Source organism: Engraulis encrasicolus, unplaced genomic scaffold (assembly GCF_034702125.1).
Source record: "Engraulis encrasicolus isolate BLACKSEA-1 unplaced genomic scaffold, IST_EnEncr_1.0 scaffold_387_np1212, whole genome shotgun sequence".
NCBI lineage: Eukaryota > Metazoa > Chordata > Actinopteri > Clupeiformes > Engraulidae > Engraulis > Engraulis encrasicolus.
In genome coordinates this window covers 1611-15880 of record NW_026945684.1, presented here as the reverse complement: position 1 = coordinate 15880, position 14270 = coordinate 1611, and the positions used below count along the sequence as shown (strand labels likewise).

The following is a 14270-nucleotide window of genomic DNA, read 5'->3' as shown; positions in this document are numbered from 1 at the left end:
ACTACCACCTACCAAGCACAATTGGCCAAACTGTTCATTTTCTTCTCAAAAGCACACACTGCTAAATATACAGAAAGAAATGCATTCATTGACTGCTAATTGAGTGAAAAGGCATGTAATGTGTCAACTGTATGGCAATGGAAAGCCCTTGGTGTGCTAACTGTATCAAAAGTTTTGCAAATGTCGCTGAGGTTTGGACAAAAGCTTGTTAGCAATTGAAAAAACTGTAAAAGGATTGGCGGGCCCAGGGTCGGTCTATTGGTCCAACATCCTATTACTCTGAACTTTGTTGTCTGGATTTCATTTTGTTTAGGTCTGGGACCTTCAATTTTGGTTAGTAGACTACCAAAGTTAAAACAAAAAAATCAGATGTATGTTTAACTCTCAGTTGTGAGCTTCAATTCATTAATAAGTCTTGTTAATGCATCATGTCTGTTTATCAAAAAATATATTTTTCAAAGATTTGTGTCTAAGCTGGTCTGCTCCACTAGTGACCTCACCATCCACAGATTCAGCTTGACAGCATTTTAAATGATGCAGAGCATTGCAAAAAGGCTGTTGTGTATTACAGTCTAATGAGAGATAAAGAGGAAGTGCTCAAATTATTCTGAAAGATGGACAGCCAGTGCTGTGAAAAAAACGTTGTCAGTGACCTTGTGTGATATAAAGTGTGAGTTTGCAGAAGCGCGGAAGCAAAATCACTTGGAACTTGGTTGACGATAGAACGGCCCTCAGAAGAGGTAGGTTTTTTATTTCAATTACAGCGTAAATGATTCACTTTCAGGATTTTTTTCATGGATTTTTTTTGTAGAAACTTTCCATGGCATTTACAGTTTTTCTTGATTGCTTTGACACAGTTGTCACTCCAAAAAGCACATTTTCATACCAGTTCACGCAACGGGCTAACCAGTTAAAGTGATTCTCCAAACACAACATCTTTGTTTGCAAAAGGCTACTACGTTTCCAAAATATTTAACACATGCAATAAAAGCAAACTCTGTCTTCAGTCCAATACACAATGCATAGCAGTGTATAAACACTCCCAGTCAGTCATTACACAATGGTCGTAAAAGTCCAAAACACGGCTATCATGTTGACACAATTTGCCGTTATTTAACACTGTTGTCAATTACATAACTTTCAAGCCAGTTCCATTGTTGTTTCTTTTACTTAGCCACTGACTCTGCTTGATCAGGATCTACTGACTGAGAGATAGCTGGCCCAGTAAATGCTTTGCATAAAGATTTGAGTTGTGTGTCTTTTCTTATGTAAAATTGTCAGTAGGCTAGGTAGTGGGTCCGTGTAACAATACGTAATGTCTTATTGCAAAGAATTGGATTGAAAATCAGAATGCTTTGATGTAGTTTTTGTTTTGTTTTTGTTTGTTTGTTTGTTTTCTTTTTTTTTACAACTGTAATCAAAAATGTACTAATGGCTGAAAGCGGTATCACAGAAAATATGTGTAAAGTAAAATATGATGTTGCAGTACGAGAATGCACTTACAACAAATTTGCAAAAGAACTCCATGCCAAGAACAAACAAGAAGACACTGTGTATAAAGACTGATTGCTAAATTAAGATTTTTGAGAAGGAGTAGGTGCTCTGGTGTGTTCACACAACTGACGGTAGTTTCAAAAAGTCAGGAGTAGATTTTTTCTTTATGGTTATCAGAGCTTAAAGTGGACATGAAACACTAGACAAAGTTGTCCTCATTAGAAATATTGAGTCTTAGTCTATCCATTCGAGTTGCCTTAATAGTGTCAGTGACACTGGTTAAAAATATAATAAGTTTGAGAAAGATACATTTAAGCAACTGTGTAGCGCCATGATGTTCCACGGCAGAACGTTACATCACTGGGTGTGTTGCCTTGGAAATTCTACAGTAGCAAGCATCGGAGACGGACACAACGACATTTAGAGATTTGACTATTATGGAGAACGGTAATAAGCAGAGGACAAAGGGAGGGCATTATTGCATTGCACCTGGCTGCAAACAAACATTTTACCGTTTAAAGGCGAGTAAGAGCAAGGCAGTTCATTCCCATCACCTGCCCTTGAAGCGCAAAACGGTCCTCCACCGTTTGTTGGCCGCGCTAAAGTGGAAAAACCCTCCTGTCAACAACTAACTATGCCGGTCTGCAGTGCAGTGACCCTTTTTTGGATGAAGATTAGGCTACAAGAGGAAAAGATATTTGATCCATCAGGGCGTCTAGTGACTAGGTCCACAAACAGGCTTAAATTGGACGCAACCCCCTCTGTGATCAATTTTTACAACGTATGGCAAAGTATGGTAACGTAACTTTGGCCCTGCCAAAATTGCGCTGCGCCTGAAAAGACGACAACGGCGCACTCATCTAGTAGAACAACTTCAGGCAGCCTACGATAGTATGAAAGACAGACTAAATGCTAAATTAATCACCAAGGGTAATAAAAACATTGTGCAATTCCATGTTAGATTTGTACACTTGCATCTTTCCAGCTATCGCCCACCACAGTTGTTAACAGGTTTTTATTTACTTGGGGTGGGTTAAGATTAAATGTCGGGCGATCGCTACCTCCATCTATTACACCATGCCCGCTAGTGGGCGTGTCAGGATACAGTAAACTTCCAACCTTTCTTTAAAATTTTAGGCCACAGGCTTGGGTGCAGTTATTTAATAGTTGTTTGGCTTTCAGTGGTATAGTACCATAGCCTTTCTACCTATATAAACCCTCTCTGATAGTACCCAACCCAACAAATCCATAATATGTAGCCTATATTTAGTAGACTTAATGTCTTGTTGCATTACACCAAATGGCAAACCCAACAATTTTTAACCAGTCATTTACCTTCTATATTCATCATCATTAGAGGATAGCTTATTTCCCATTCAAGTATCAAATCTAACATATAAAGATAAGTATAACTACAACTTCACAAAGGAAGAATGAAACATTTAGATTATTTTACTACTGAATAAAACACACACTCCTAAAATAGATCTACACATTACACAGTATATCACCTTAGTATAAAATCAACACAAGCAAACAAATGCCTTTGAACTGCAAACATATTCTTTATTTCTGTAGGTCAGGCATACATCCATTAATTTTGAGGTAGACGGTGAAAGTACTACCGAGTGTGACATTCTGCAAGAACATCAATTAGGCCTACCTAAAACCGTGAGTGTAGGCACACAGACTGATGAAGTGCATCAGTACAGTAAAGGCACAATGACAGGCAACATTGACAGTTGGATTAACCATGACCATCCTTACAGCAAGCCAGTGCGGGACTTAACACCCTTGCCAGCACCAAAGCCTGCCGCCTGCTCAAGTGACACAGAGTGGGATAACTTAGATGAGGGTAGTGCAATGGAAGAGGAGGAGTCAGACGAGGATTTTGAAATGAGAGAAGACCACCTAGAAAGCAGTGAGGAGAGTGACAGTGAGGAGAGTGACAGTGAGGTAAAAAATGTATGGACCACCCATAATGAGTCTCTGCTGGCTGCTGCAGGGGATGAACCACTCCTGCTGTGTGGTGATTGTAGATATGACAGCCCTGGACACAATACCACATTCGGAACTTACTCCCTCCTTGACACCAACTCAGGCCTGGTGCTGGCACAGGAGACTGTGGAGGTGACGGAAGTAAAAAATAAAATAAAAAAAAAAGCTATTGGTTGGAGGTAGAGGGCATGGAGAGGTGCCTATCACAGCTGAAGGAGCATGGTGTGTCAGTGTCCGTGTTGGCTACAGACTTGCTCCACATCACAAATGTTCACGAGTGGACCTGTGGAGAAACGATGACAAACTGTGAACATGCACCTTACACAGCTGAGGAAGAAAGAATGCATCCCTGGTTACAGCCTGACTCAGCTGCTTTGAAGTCCTCCAGAAGGTGGTTCTGGACAAGGTCCTCCTGAAGAGACTGGAGAAAACAATTCAAACACAAGTTCTCAAAGGGAGCACAACACTACATCACCACTCCCAGGAAAGTGAACAAGGACTATAGTTTTAGGAAGGACATTGTGTCAGGTGTAGTCAAGAGGTGCAGATCTGTTTCCATCCAAGCAGCACTGCAACAGTCAGACCCCGACCCAGTGGTCACACTGGAACAGCACAAAGGTGTTGTAAAGCCTGAGAAGGCCTTTTCAATAAGAAGGCATCTCAGCCGATTTGCACCAGGAGCTCCTAAATAAAAACAAAATCACACACAGGATCGATAAACAATCACAATACAAAACAAATGATACTTACATGGTTTCATTAATGAAATGTGGGTTAATATAATAATTCTGTCACATTCCAAATGTTAAGTGCAAAAGAATGTGGTTCAAATTGAAGTGTTGTACATATAATATAGTTATTATTTGATTTAAAAAGAGTATTCAAATCCATGATATTGTGGCGATGGGTATAGGTGCCGTATGGTGGTTACAACGCAGGCTGGTATTGGCATCCTGTTTCTCCTCCCCAGGTGTCCTCTTGCCCAGAGAGTGAACTGCCTGTATGCCATTAACCTGTACAGACTGGAGAGAAAAAGTTGAATCAGACATCTTAGGTTTGATGTGGTGTTAAAAGTTTAATGCAGGGTTCACATGTTAGATCTATAATAATAATAATAATAATAATAATAATAATAATAATAATAATAATAATAGCAATAACAACAATAAGGCTTAGTCCCTTTTCTTCACTCCATTCTACATAATGGTCTACATTTAATCATGCCATTTACAGTTTGACTGGTACACTGACATTAACCCAACCCAATAAGTTCTTGGTCATAGCCTAGGGCAGGTGGTGCAAGGAATGATCACCCAAAATGTAGAACTGTGTTTAACAGCTGTTTGAGAACAAGCGGCCACAATCACCATGGACATAATAATAACCCTCCAAGGCAATATTGTGTACTAGGCCTACTTTTCACCATGCGCAATTCGGGGATGTGTTCTCTGGATATATTTAGGCTATAACTTATCCAATGGGGAAATGCGCAGTGAAACGCAGGGCTATTTATGGCTGAGTTGCAAGCTAGAAGTCGTTTTGTTGCTGTTTTTGCGAACAGCAAGGGGAAATAGTTGAAAGATGGAATTTGATACCGGTGTAAAAGACTAACTTGGGCGGTAACAACAACAATGTCACTTTTAATCTGGGGCGTATTCATTCAGACCAAAATTGATAGACTTTCGTTTTGACCATTCGCTGTGTTTATATCATCTGGAGTGGCCTACGGGGGACCCAGATAGTCTGTTACACCGGTCAAGTTTGCTACAAATGGTCGACTTTCGCTCAGGCTAAATACTATCCCTCGCTCAGTACAAAATCACTTTCACGGACAGTTCAAGCAGTTGGATACAAGCAACGACAACGCCGAGTTACTATTTAACGTCAGTCTCAGTTAGCAGTGTGCTAACTAGAGACTAGCACAAATGCAACGTCTAAAATTGCAACACAGGACACATGGCACACACACGGACTGTTAGCCGTCCGTAGTCAATACTTATAATGAAAGCATTTATAACCAATGCAATCTAAACACGCGCCATATGATGTAATAACAGATACTTTTCCGTGTGTAGGCCTATGTTAAATGAAGCAAGCGTAGCTATTTACCTGCTGTTGATGGGCAGCTTCAGTGACTCCCCTCGTACCTCTCGTAGTGACAGCATCGCCACTTCCAATACGTCGTTTTCAAGGCAGAAGATGCTGAACATCTGAGACATGGTGATACACGCCTCACCCTCGATCAAATGGTCCAAATCAGTCTCAAGGCAACACCTTGACTCCCACGACGTGCACATGGGCTGGCAATGATTACACACGCACCAGTCAATGTTGCCCACCCTGCTCACACCTCCCGAAACCGATTCGCATAGCCCTAGTCCTGCTTCCATATGCCCAGTAGTGGCAATGCTACGCAGTTCCTTCACTATTGGCTCGAAAGCATAAACCATTGGGTGAAAGCCGTGGGATTCGCTAAATCTCTCCACTTCATCCTCCATAGTTTAGCTAAGTTTTTAGCAGGCTACGGGTGAGCAGCAGCAGAGCACAGTATCCCAGAGTAACCGAACCAACCAACACAGAGATACCGGAAGAATTTTGCAACACACCCGATGATGTCATAAACAAGATGGCGGCGAATATTAATAATGGCCTGCATAACTAATGTATCCGAAATGTCTTTTTTTAAATGATCTACGATTATATTGCCATAATTTTCATCTCTAAATAAATTAAAACTATACTTAACTTATATAAAACGCTATAAATGTAATGTTTCATGTCCACTTTAAACAATGAAATGTGCACTACTTAACCCTCTGAGGTCTAAGGCCTTTCAGAGGCTTTTAGGCTGCTTGCACCACCCTGACATTTTCAAGTATTTTCAGCTAACAGTAAGCATCTATGCAAAAGTGGAATATATGGTTGTATTGTGAAAAGCCTGACAAGAAATAATCTGAAAAAAAATTGGATGTCATACAAACATGTTTTATTTAAATTGAGTATAAACACAACTGTACAAAAAAACAGGGTTCAGACGTCTTCAAAAAGTTCAAGAAAACACACAATAAATATATCTAGCCAAGACTTTTGAAGTTTGAATCTTGTAAACAAATGTGTTGGCAGCATAAAAGTGAAAAGGGCATTTAGAAATGTTTTGTTGTTTTCATACAAAATGCAAAAAAGAATGACTATGTCACTGCCACTGCCTGTCTCATTTGAATACTAATGAGATAGGTGTGAAAAACCTCTAATGGCCCACACCCCCCTGTCAATCCCCATGTGCTCTGATAGCCCCAACCCCCCTGTCACTCTACGTCTGCTGTGTTTACCCTACCTGAAAGGGGCGTGTTGTCACCTCTGAATAGCCACTCAAGCACTGGTACTTTACATGTGAATAGCTATAGGTGTGGCTGCTACAGGCAGAGAGTACAGAATATGCGAAGATTTCTTTTCACTTTCTTTAAATTGGGCCAGCTATATAATGTATTTAATATATATATATTTGAAATCTGGAAGGTCTGAGGTTTCTAATGGTGTAACTTATGTGTTTCAATGACAAAAACTCACAGAGTTACAGATTTGTTTTTAGAGACATGTCAAATTGCCCTCTCAAGGGCACTTAGACCTCAATGGGTTAAATGGCACATGCGTTAACTGTTTAGCAAAAACTGTGTTATACTGTATGAATGGGAAATATGTCAAGTGAACAAGAATGTGTTCACACATATGCACAACGTGTCTTTTGCTTTGCTGAAATAGTGATCATGACGACTTTGTGTGAGTCAGTTTAAAAAATTGTGTTAAAGTGATCAAGAAAAACTGTATTTGGAATTTGTGAAACAGCATCGTCAAATGGTGTTTGAGGAAACAGGTGTAAGATAATCACAACACAGAGCTAAAAATGTAATAAACTTGTAATTTGTTGTGTGAAATTCAAGACATTTTGTTGTGTAATCCACAGTGCAAGCGATGTGCATTGCAAGATGAAAGATGATGAGCCTGTACCCGCCTAAGCTTCCTTTTATGACAACCAAACTATATGCCAGAGGTGTAAAGAGTACTGAAAAAATGTAATTAAGTAAAAGCATCTTCACTTGTCTTATACTCTACTCAAAGTCAAAGCATCGAAAAATCAAAAAAGTAAAAGTGAAAAAAAAAAAAATCTAACCCTAATTGGCAGCCAGGGAGAAGTGTGTGTTGTCCATACATGGTCATGTCAGAGTCTTACCCTAATAACCAGGCTTCAAGGCCAGGGAGGTATGTGTTGTCCATACATGGTCATGTGAGATGCATGCAGACGTAGGCCTATTTGAGAGGAGAAATGTGAATCAATGCCCCAAATATGATCTGAACAACCACCAAAGAGCCTGTTTGACTGCATCTTTTGAAAGTAATATTGTGAAAGCAGGCCCGTTTCTAGGATTTTGGGGGCCCTAGGCAAAGGGGTTGTCGGGGCCCTAGGGATGTTTTTTTTTTTTGGGGGGGGGGGGGGGGGGGGGGTTGTGAAAGAAGGACTACCACAAACATCAGGCGGCAAATGAAATGGACATGACTTGTGAGATTAGGCAGCTGGTAGAAGTGGTTATGTTCTCTTAGAAGAGAAGTGGTTGTAAACAGGCCCACATACAGGAAATGTAGCAGGTGCACAGCAAAACTGGAAGTGTTATTTTGAGTTGACTTTACTGGTGTTAATTATTCTGGTGTGAATGGGAGTCACTGGGTGTTGATTGTGGTGTTACTTTAACACATACAGGAAATGTAGCAGGTGGCCACGGCCTTTTACCACACGGTCCTGCATCCGTGTTGATGTTGTGCTTTGTTCTGTTGTTGTCCTATATTTATAGTTAGTAAGTTAGAACTTTATGTTTCCCCATGGGGCAATTGCATTTGCAGCACACTCTCTGGCACTAGACATGACAAAGACAGGCATATCAATTTAATTATAATCAATTATTATTTTTGTTGTTATTTTGCATTTTAAGTAAATATATATTTGTATCTATTTGAAATATTTTCCCTATGCTACACAATGTACTTTGCTGTCCCATCACAGACATACAGTGCATATGCTTAGAATTTTGCCAACATTTTGAGTTCTCACTGATGTTATCAGGACTTGTTAAAGACAGAGTTCTATGGGATATGTAGAAAGCTCATGTAAAATTCTAGCCTGGTAAACCAGCGCCACCCGCTGGACGCCGACATTTTTCAGCTAGCGAGTGGGTCTGGCCTCGTATCTGAGAACGTTTTGAACGCTGTGCCCTGAGTCTGGCAAAACCAATCACAACGCAGCGATTTGTTTTGAATGAAAGCGGGCAGGGCTAAGATTCTCGAAACCTTCGTTGCTAACTAACTTAGCAACTAACGACCCAGCTGCGACAAAATTGTTTCTGGAACACTTCGTTCGGACTTACAAAGTCCCAATGTTTACAAGTAATGTAGTTAGTCGTTCGTCCGATGTTGGTGCGAACGACGCAGGTGTTCCTGCAAAACGAAGTAGGGGCTGTTCGTTAGTACTACTGTCGGAATTGGAACGACTAGCATGGTTAGCTAGTTCACCTTTGTTTTGGGAAGCACGTCACTCTTGCTCGTGGTTTGGGGCGGGTTCAGGCAGAGTTCAAGCAACATCGATCGATTACTGCCACCAAGTGCACAAGCCTCCGACCCATACTACACCAAATGTCTAGTCATGTTACGAGGGCTGAAAAAAAACCCACCAACACAATATTCAAATAGGGGATAAAAATATTGTCCAAATATAGTAGGAAATTATATGTTTCACTATCGTGCTTCACGAGCTCCGACCAATCAAAGCTGCGCCAAAAAAAGAACCGTTTGATTACCATCGGGATTTGAACCCACACCAAAAGCAGCATCTCGCATGAATGCAGATTATTTAATTGCTCACATATCTCCACACATAACAAAGCCAATAGCACCACTGCATGAAAAGAGGAATATGTGGATGAGTTTTGCACCTTAAACTGCCTCATACCTCAAGCCACAGCATTTGCGGCTCCCCCATGCCCCCCTCCCATCCCCTTCTTAGGAGAGCCTTTAATATGTAAATGCCAGTGATCAGGTCGGGAGCTGCTACAGTCAATTTCAAGTGGGGTGGGGTGGGGTGAGGTCAGGTGGGTGGGAGGGAGTGGGGGGTCGGCAGGCCTGTTTCTAGGATTTTGGGGTCCCTAGGCAACGGGATTGTTGGGGGCCCTAGGGCATTTTTTGGCCTTTTACTAAAATGTGTGTGTGTGTGTGTGTGTGTGTGTGTGTGTGTGTGTGTGTGTGTGTGTGTGTGTGTGTGTGTCTGTATGTATGTTTGTTCACGCTGCCCAGTGGTGTTTTTCAGAATCACTAACCATTAAACCAGGGGTAGTGAACCTATGTCTCGAGGGCCCTTGAGGCCGTTTTATCCGCCCCCTGATATCATTATAATGTTTTGCAACTTCACATGAAATAGGCCTATGACATATTTTGCAGGCCTAAAGGAATCTTAGAAATTACATTTCCAATGCAATTAAGTTAGGCCTATATTCAGGGGACCTAGAAAAGGTGGGGACTGTTTTAAATGTGTCTACCTTTAAAGGTGTCTATATGTCTATATAGGCCTAAAGGTGTCTATATATGCCTAAATTTCATGGGGAAATCCTGATTTGTGTTCATAGTACGGCCCCCGGAGGATTTTATGACCATGGTAGGAATTTGAAGTGGCCCTTCGAATGAAAAAGGTTCCCCACCCCTGCATTAAACCTTTCTTCTAGCCACAGCTCTGCTGTCAGTACAATTTCTCTGCTGTCAGTACATTTTATTATGATACTATAAGCTCAGAAATGAAGTTGATCGAACAATTCGATCGGTGCTATAAACATTTAAATGAACCGAATAGAAATCAGAATAGAAACATCTGAATGATCTTTCTTGGACATAGCCTACATTTTGAAGTGACCCTTTGAATTAAAAAGGTTCCTCACCCCTGCTTTTGAGGAAAAACATCAATGTGCTTGGCCACTCTGGTTTTTAAATTATTCTGAACTAAAGCAAGGATTGTTCAAGGAAGTTCAAAACAGACTGTCTCTGGTTAAATTAGTTCTACACCAAGCCTTTAGGTGGCAGTACAACTAATTCGCACAATGCGAATTCCACACACAAGCCACAAAGAAGCCATCTACCGCGGTCAACAACACCGACCTATCTGAACAGAACCACGCTGTTTCACTGTTACAAGTTTCTTGGCGACATGGGGGAAAGTTCCTCACATACCAACGGAAAATGGGCTTCACATACATGTAAGTAAATTTTACTCAACTGTGGTTTAAAGTTTCAGTACTCAAGAGCGATTGAATAGCTCCTCTGAACACAGATCCGCCATTGCTAAGTTGTAGCACAAGTCCCCTCAATGAATGTGACTACTCTTGTTGCTGCTGTACGCTAGTCAATTCTGATAACTTGCGAGCATCGTAATGACAAAATGCAGTAGTGAAACGGTGAATATGTTAAGTATACTTGTTGATGGTAAGTTGTTTGACATTGCTCGTTCTCAGTTGCCTTTCCCCTGCCTAAAGATGATTCCCAGTTTGTCGCTCCCAGCGCGGTTCGATCCCCAGTCGGTTCGCTCCCACTAGCCAGACTATCGAGCCCACCGAGCTAGTTATCTTTTTGATGTTAGTTTTTTGTTACGTACCCTAAACCTAACCCTTACCTTAATCCTAAACCTAACCCCTAAATTGCTTGTATGTGGTAGTGTATGATAATACGAGAAATGTAATCGGGTGGGATAGAACGCCTGGGATTGATAGGGTCACCTGGGACTACACGTCCGGGTGTGATCTTACATGGGAGTGACCATCTCCCAGCGCTTAAGATTGACAAAGGCTACCGTTAGCATGCTATTGCGTTAGCTCATCAACTAGTTGCTGGGCACTGCTCATTTTTCACGTCTGCCCGGCATTTCGCTGATGAACTAACGCTTGGACGTCTTGCCAATGTATTTTACAGCGGCAAAAATGCATCTAGGCGACGTTGGCAAGATTGGTGTGCCGTCTGGGTATGTTGGTTTTCAGTGCTGGGCAGTAGCGAAGCGACTAGTTTAATTACATTCCCTAGTAGCTTGGTCGTAGCGTCATTACTATGTATCGACTAACGTCCCTGTAGTTAGGAAATAAATAGTTTGGAAATCAATGTGAAATACCCAGGCATTTGCAACAGTAGGCAACCTGTCCTTAAAAAGTATGGGCCCTCAAAACAGCACTTGTTGCACAAATAAGTGTTGCATAGAGCAGTCTTTCCCAACCAGGGGTACGTGTACCACTTGTTGCACAAATAAGTGTAGCTGGCCTCTTCAAGAAATTGAAATTATGCATGGTCACTTTTTCTTATTGTTTCACGTGGAGGTCTACTGACATTGTCTAAATAATGTAGGCTAGTTTATGTCCATGTATTATATTAGGACCCAAGGTTAATGGGTTATTCTGTTTACCATGTTTTCACAGGCTGCTGTCTCATAATATGGCGAAGACGAGTCACTTGAAGGCCTAACAGCTCTTATGAGGAGCAGTCTTGCCATAGAAGACTGAAAGAATGTAAGATTAACTTCTTTGTGACCAATATGACTTGCTCATTGATACATTAGCTATGTCAATATGAGATGCATGGTGAAGTATTTAATTTATTTCTCTCTTCTATTTTATTTTTGTCTCTCTTCTAGGAGCTGTAGAAACAACAGGGTGCCTGCTGCAGTATGACGAGGACGCCCTGATCATAGAAGGTCCAGTGTCTTGGCAGGGTGAAATGGCACTGATATCGGTATGTGGTGATATCAGTTAAAATTAATGAATTAATTCTCATATCTGAATAATGTGAACACTGGATTTACCACACACTCACACACACACCCTAGTCCTAGATTATACAACCAAGGTTACTTTTACCACAGCTCTGGCACTGCATCAAATTTCTTTTCTTTTTTATAGAACTGGACAGGTCATTTATTCGTTCCCCTTGTTTTTTGCAGTGTCCTGCAGGATGCTGTGTCCTGCAATCCTGTGTGCTGTGCTACAGACGCGTGTGGAGGTCAACCCGAAATGGGCACAGTAGCGTGAAAGAGGGTAAGCTTAACCTATAGCCTACGTCAGGGTTGGGGAACCTTTCTCATTCGAATGGCCACTTCAAATTCATCCGAGGGGCCATAAAAGTCCTCCAAGGGCCGTACTATGAACACAAACCAGGATTTTCCCTTTCACTTTAGGCCTATATTGAAGGCAGCCACATTTAAACAAACGCCAACTTCTTCAGGTTCCCTGAATATAACTTAATTGTATTGCTAATGTATTTTCTAAGATTCCTTTACAAAATATGTCATATTTCATGTGAAGATGGAATTGCATTAAAATTATATCGGGGGCCGGATAAAACAGCCGCTCAAGGGTCGCAAACGGCCCTAGAGACATAGGTTCCCCACCCCTGGCCTACATTGTCAATATGACTTGTGCTACTTTATAGATAAGTTGTCAATGCTGTGCATTGCTATGTTTTGATTAATTTACTTACATCCTACAGATCCTGGCAGGGAGACGGTAGTGTCCTGCAGGATGGTGATGGGCAATCTTACAAGAGACCACAGAAAACTGATATAGTGTAAGATTATCCCTGTTGGGCTCAATATGTCTTGCTTATTGATATATTTGCTATGTCAATATGAGGTGCATGACGAAGTATTTATTTATTTGTTGTTTCTACAGCTCCCAGAAGTGAGACTGAGTGCCTGTTGCAGTATGACGAGGAAGCAGTGACCAGAGACCTTCAGTAGACCCTGCTGGCATGATTGGCGGCTGAAGAACATAATCAACAGCAATGTTTATAATATTGTACATACCTGTATAGTCTGCACTAAAATGCTGTACCTGTACTATTTTTCCTCTTACTTTCATATTTACTATGAATTGACAACTTTTACTCAAATCCATTTTTGTATGTGCCCTGACTAAAACTATCCTTAAACTTAACCTGTCAGAGGTGTAATAACAACCTGCTCTTAGCAATGTGGCAGCAGTCTACTTGGATGCAGCGGGGAACATAGAACCCTTTTTTTGAAAAAGCATTGTATGTTTCTGAGTTTTATGAATTGTGCCCTTCCCAAACCTAACCTGTCGTAGGGGCCTATGAAATCCGTTTTTTTTAAATTATTATTATTTACATTTTTGAACTTATTTTCCCCTTTCCCCCCCCCCCCCCAAAAAAATAAATAAATAAATAAAATACAAAAAAATCTTAGTTATTTAGTTCAAACTGGTGGGTGGACAGAGCCAACCACTCATGGTTGAATGGTAGGTAGAGAAAAGAAAAGTAAAATTACCTACTAGCTTTTTGTAATATCAGCCCTCAAAAATATTCCAGGTAATAAGGTAGCTGTATTGTACATGCGCATATATTCTATTAAATACACGTGACGCACGCACCCAACTAGAAGGCGAATTCACTTCTGGTGCATTGAAGTTGTTGGACTCTGGCTGCATCAGGTTTTCTCGAATACTTGGCTATATTGCAACGTGCAGCTTAGAGACATTTTGGGTCACGTTATATGTAGGCATTAAATAAATAGCCTCGCAAAGTCCCTACCGTCTACCGTTTCACTCAAACACATGTTTTACAAGACGGCCGTTTTCTTCTGATGGTGACTTGACCCTTTTTCAAAGTTGATGCTAAACTTTTAGTCACTATGCACGGAGAGCCGCCCGTCTTTTCTGTGTCGCATCGCATTGTCTTAACAGACGGTCAGGACA

General features: G+C 41.1%; 1 long non-coding RNA gene across 2 annotated transcripts; it reads left to right on the top strand.

The window, feature by feature from the left end:
• Positions 1–10701: 10701 nt before the first annotated feature.
• Positions 10702–13500, top strand: LOC134443889 (uncharacterized). 2 transcript variants are annotated; one of them, XR_010033759.1, is made up of 6 exons: positions 10702–10778; positions 11982–12071; positions 12197–12294; positions 12503–12596; positions 13048–13125; positions 13230–13500. It is a non-coding gene; the product is annotated as an uncharacterized LOC134443889 (long non-coding RNA). The 2 variants fall into 2 exon arrangements; XR_010033758.1 differs by lacking the exon at positions 10702–10778 and having other exon boundaries at positions 11869–12071.
• Positions 13501–14270: the final 770 nt, after the last annotated feature.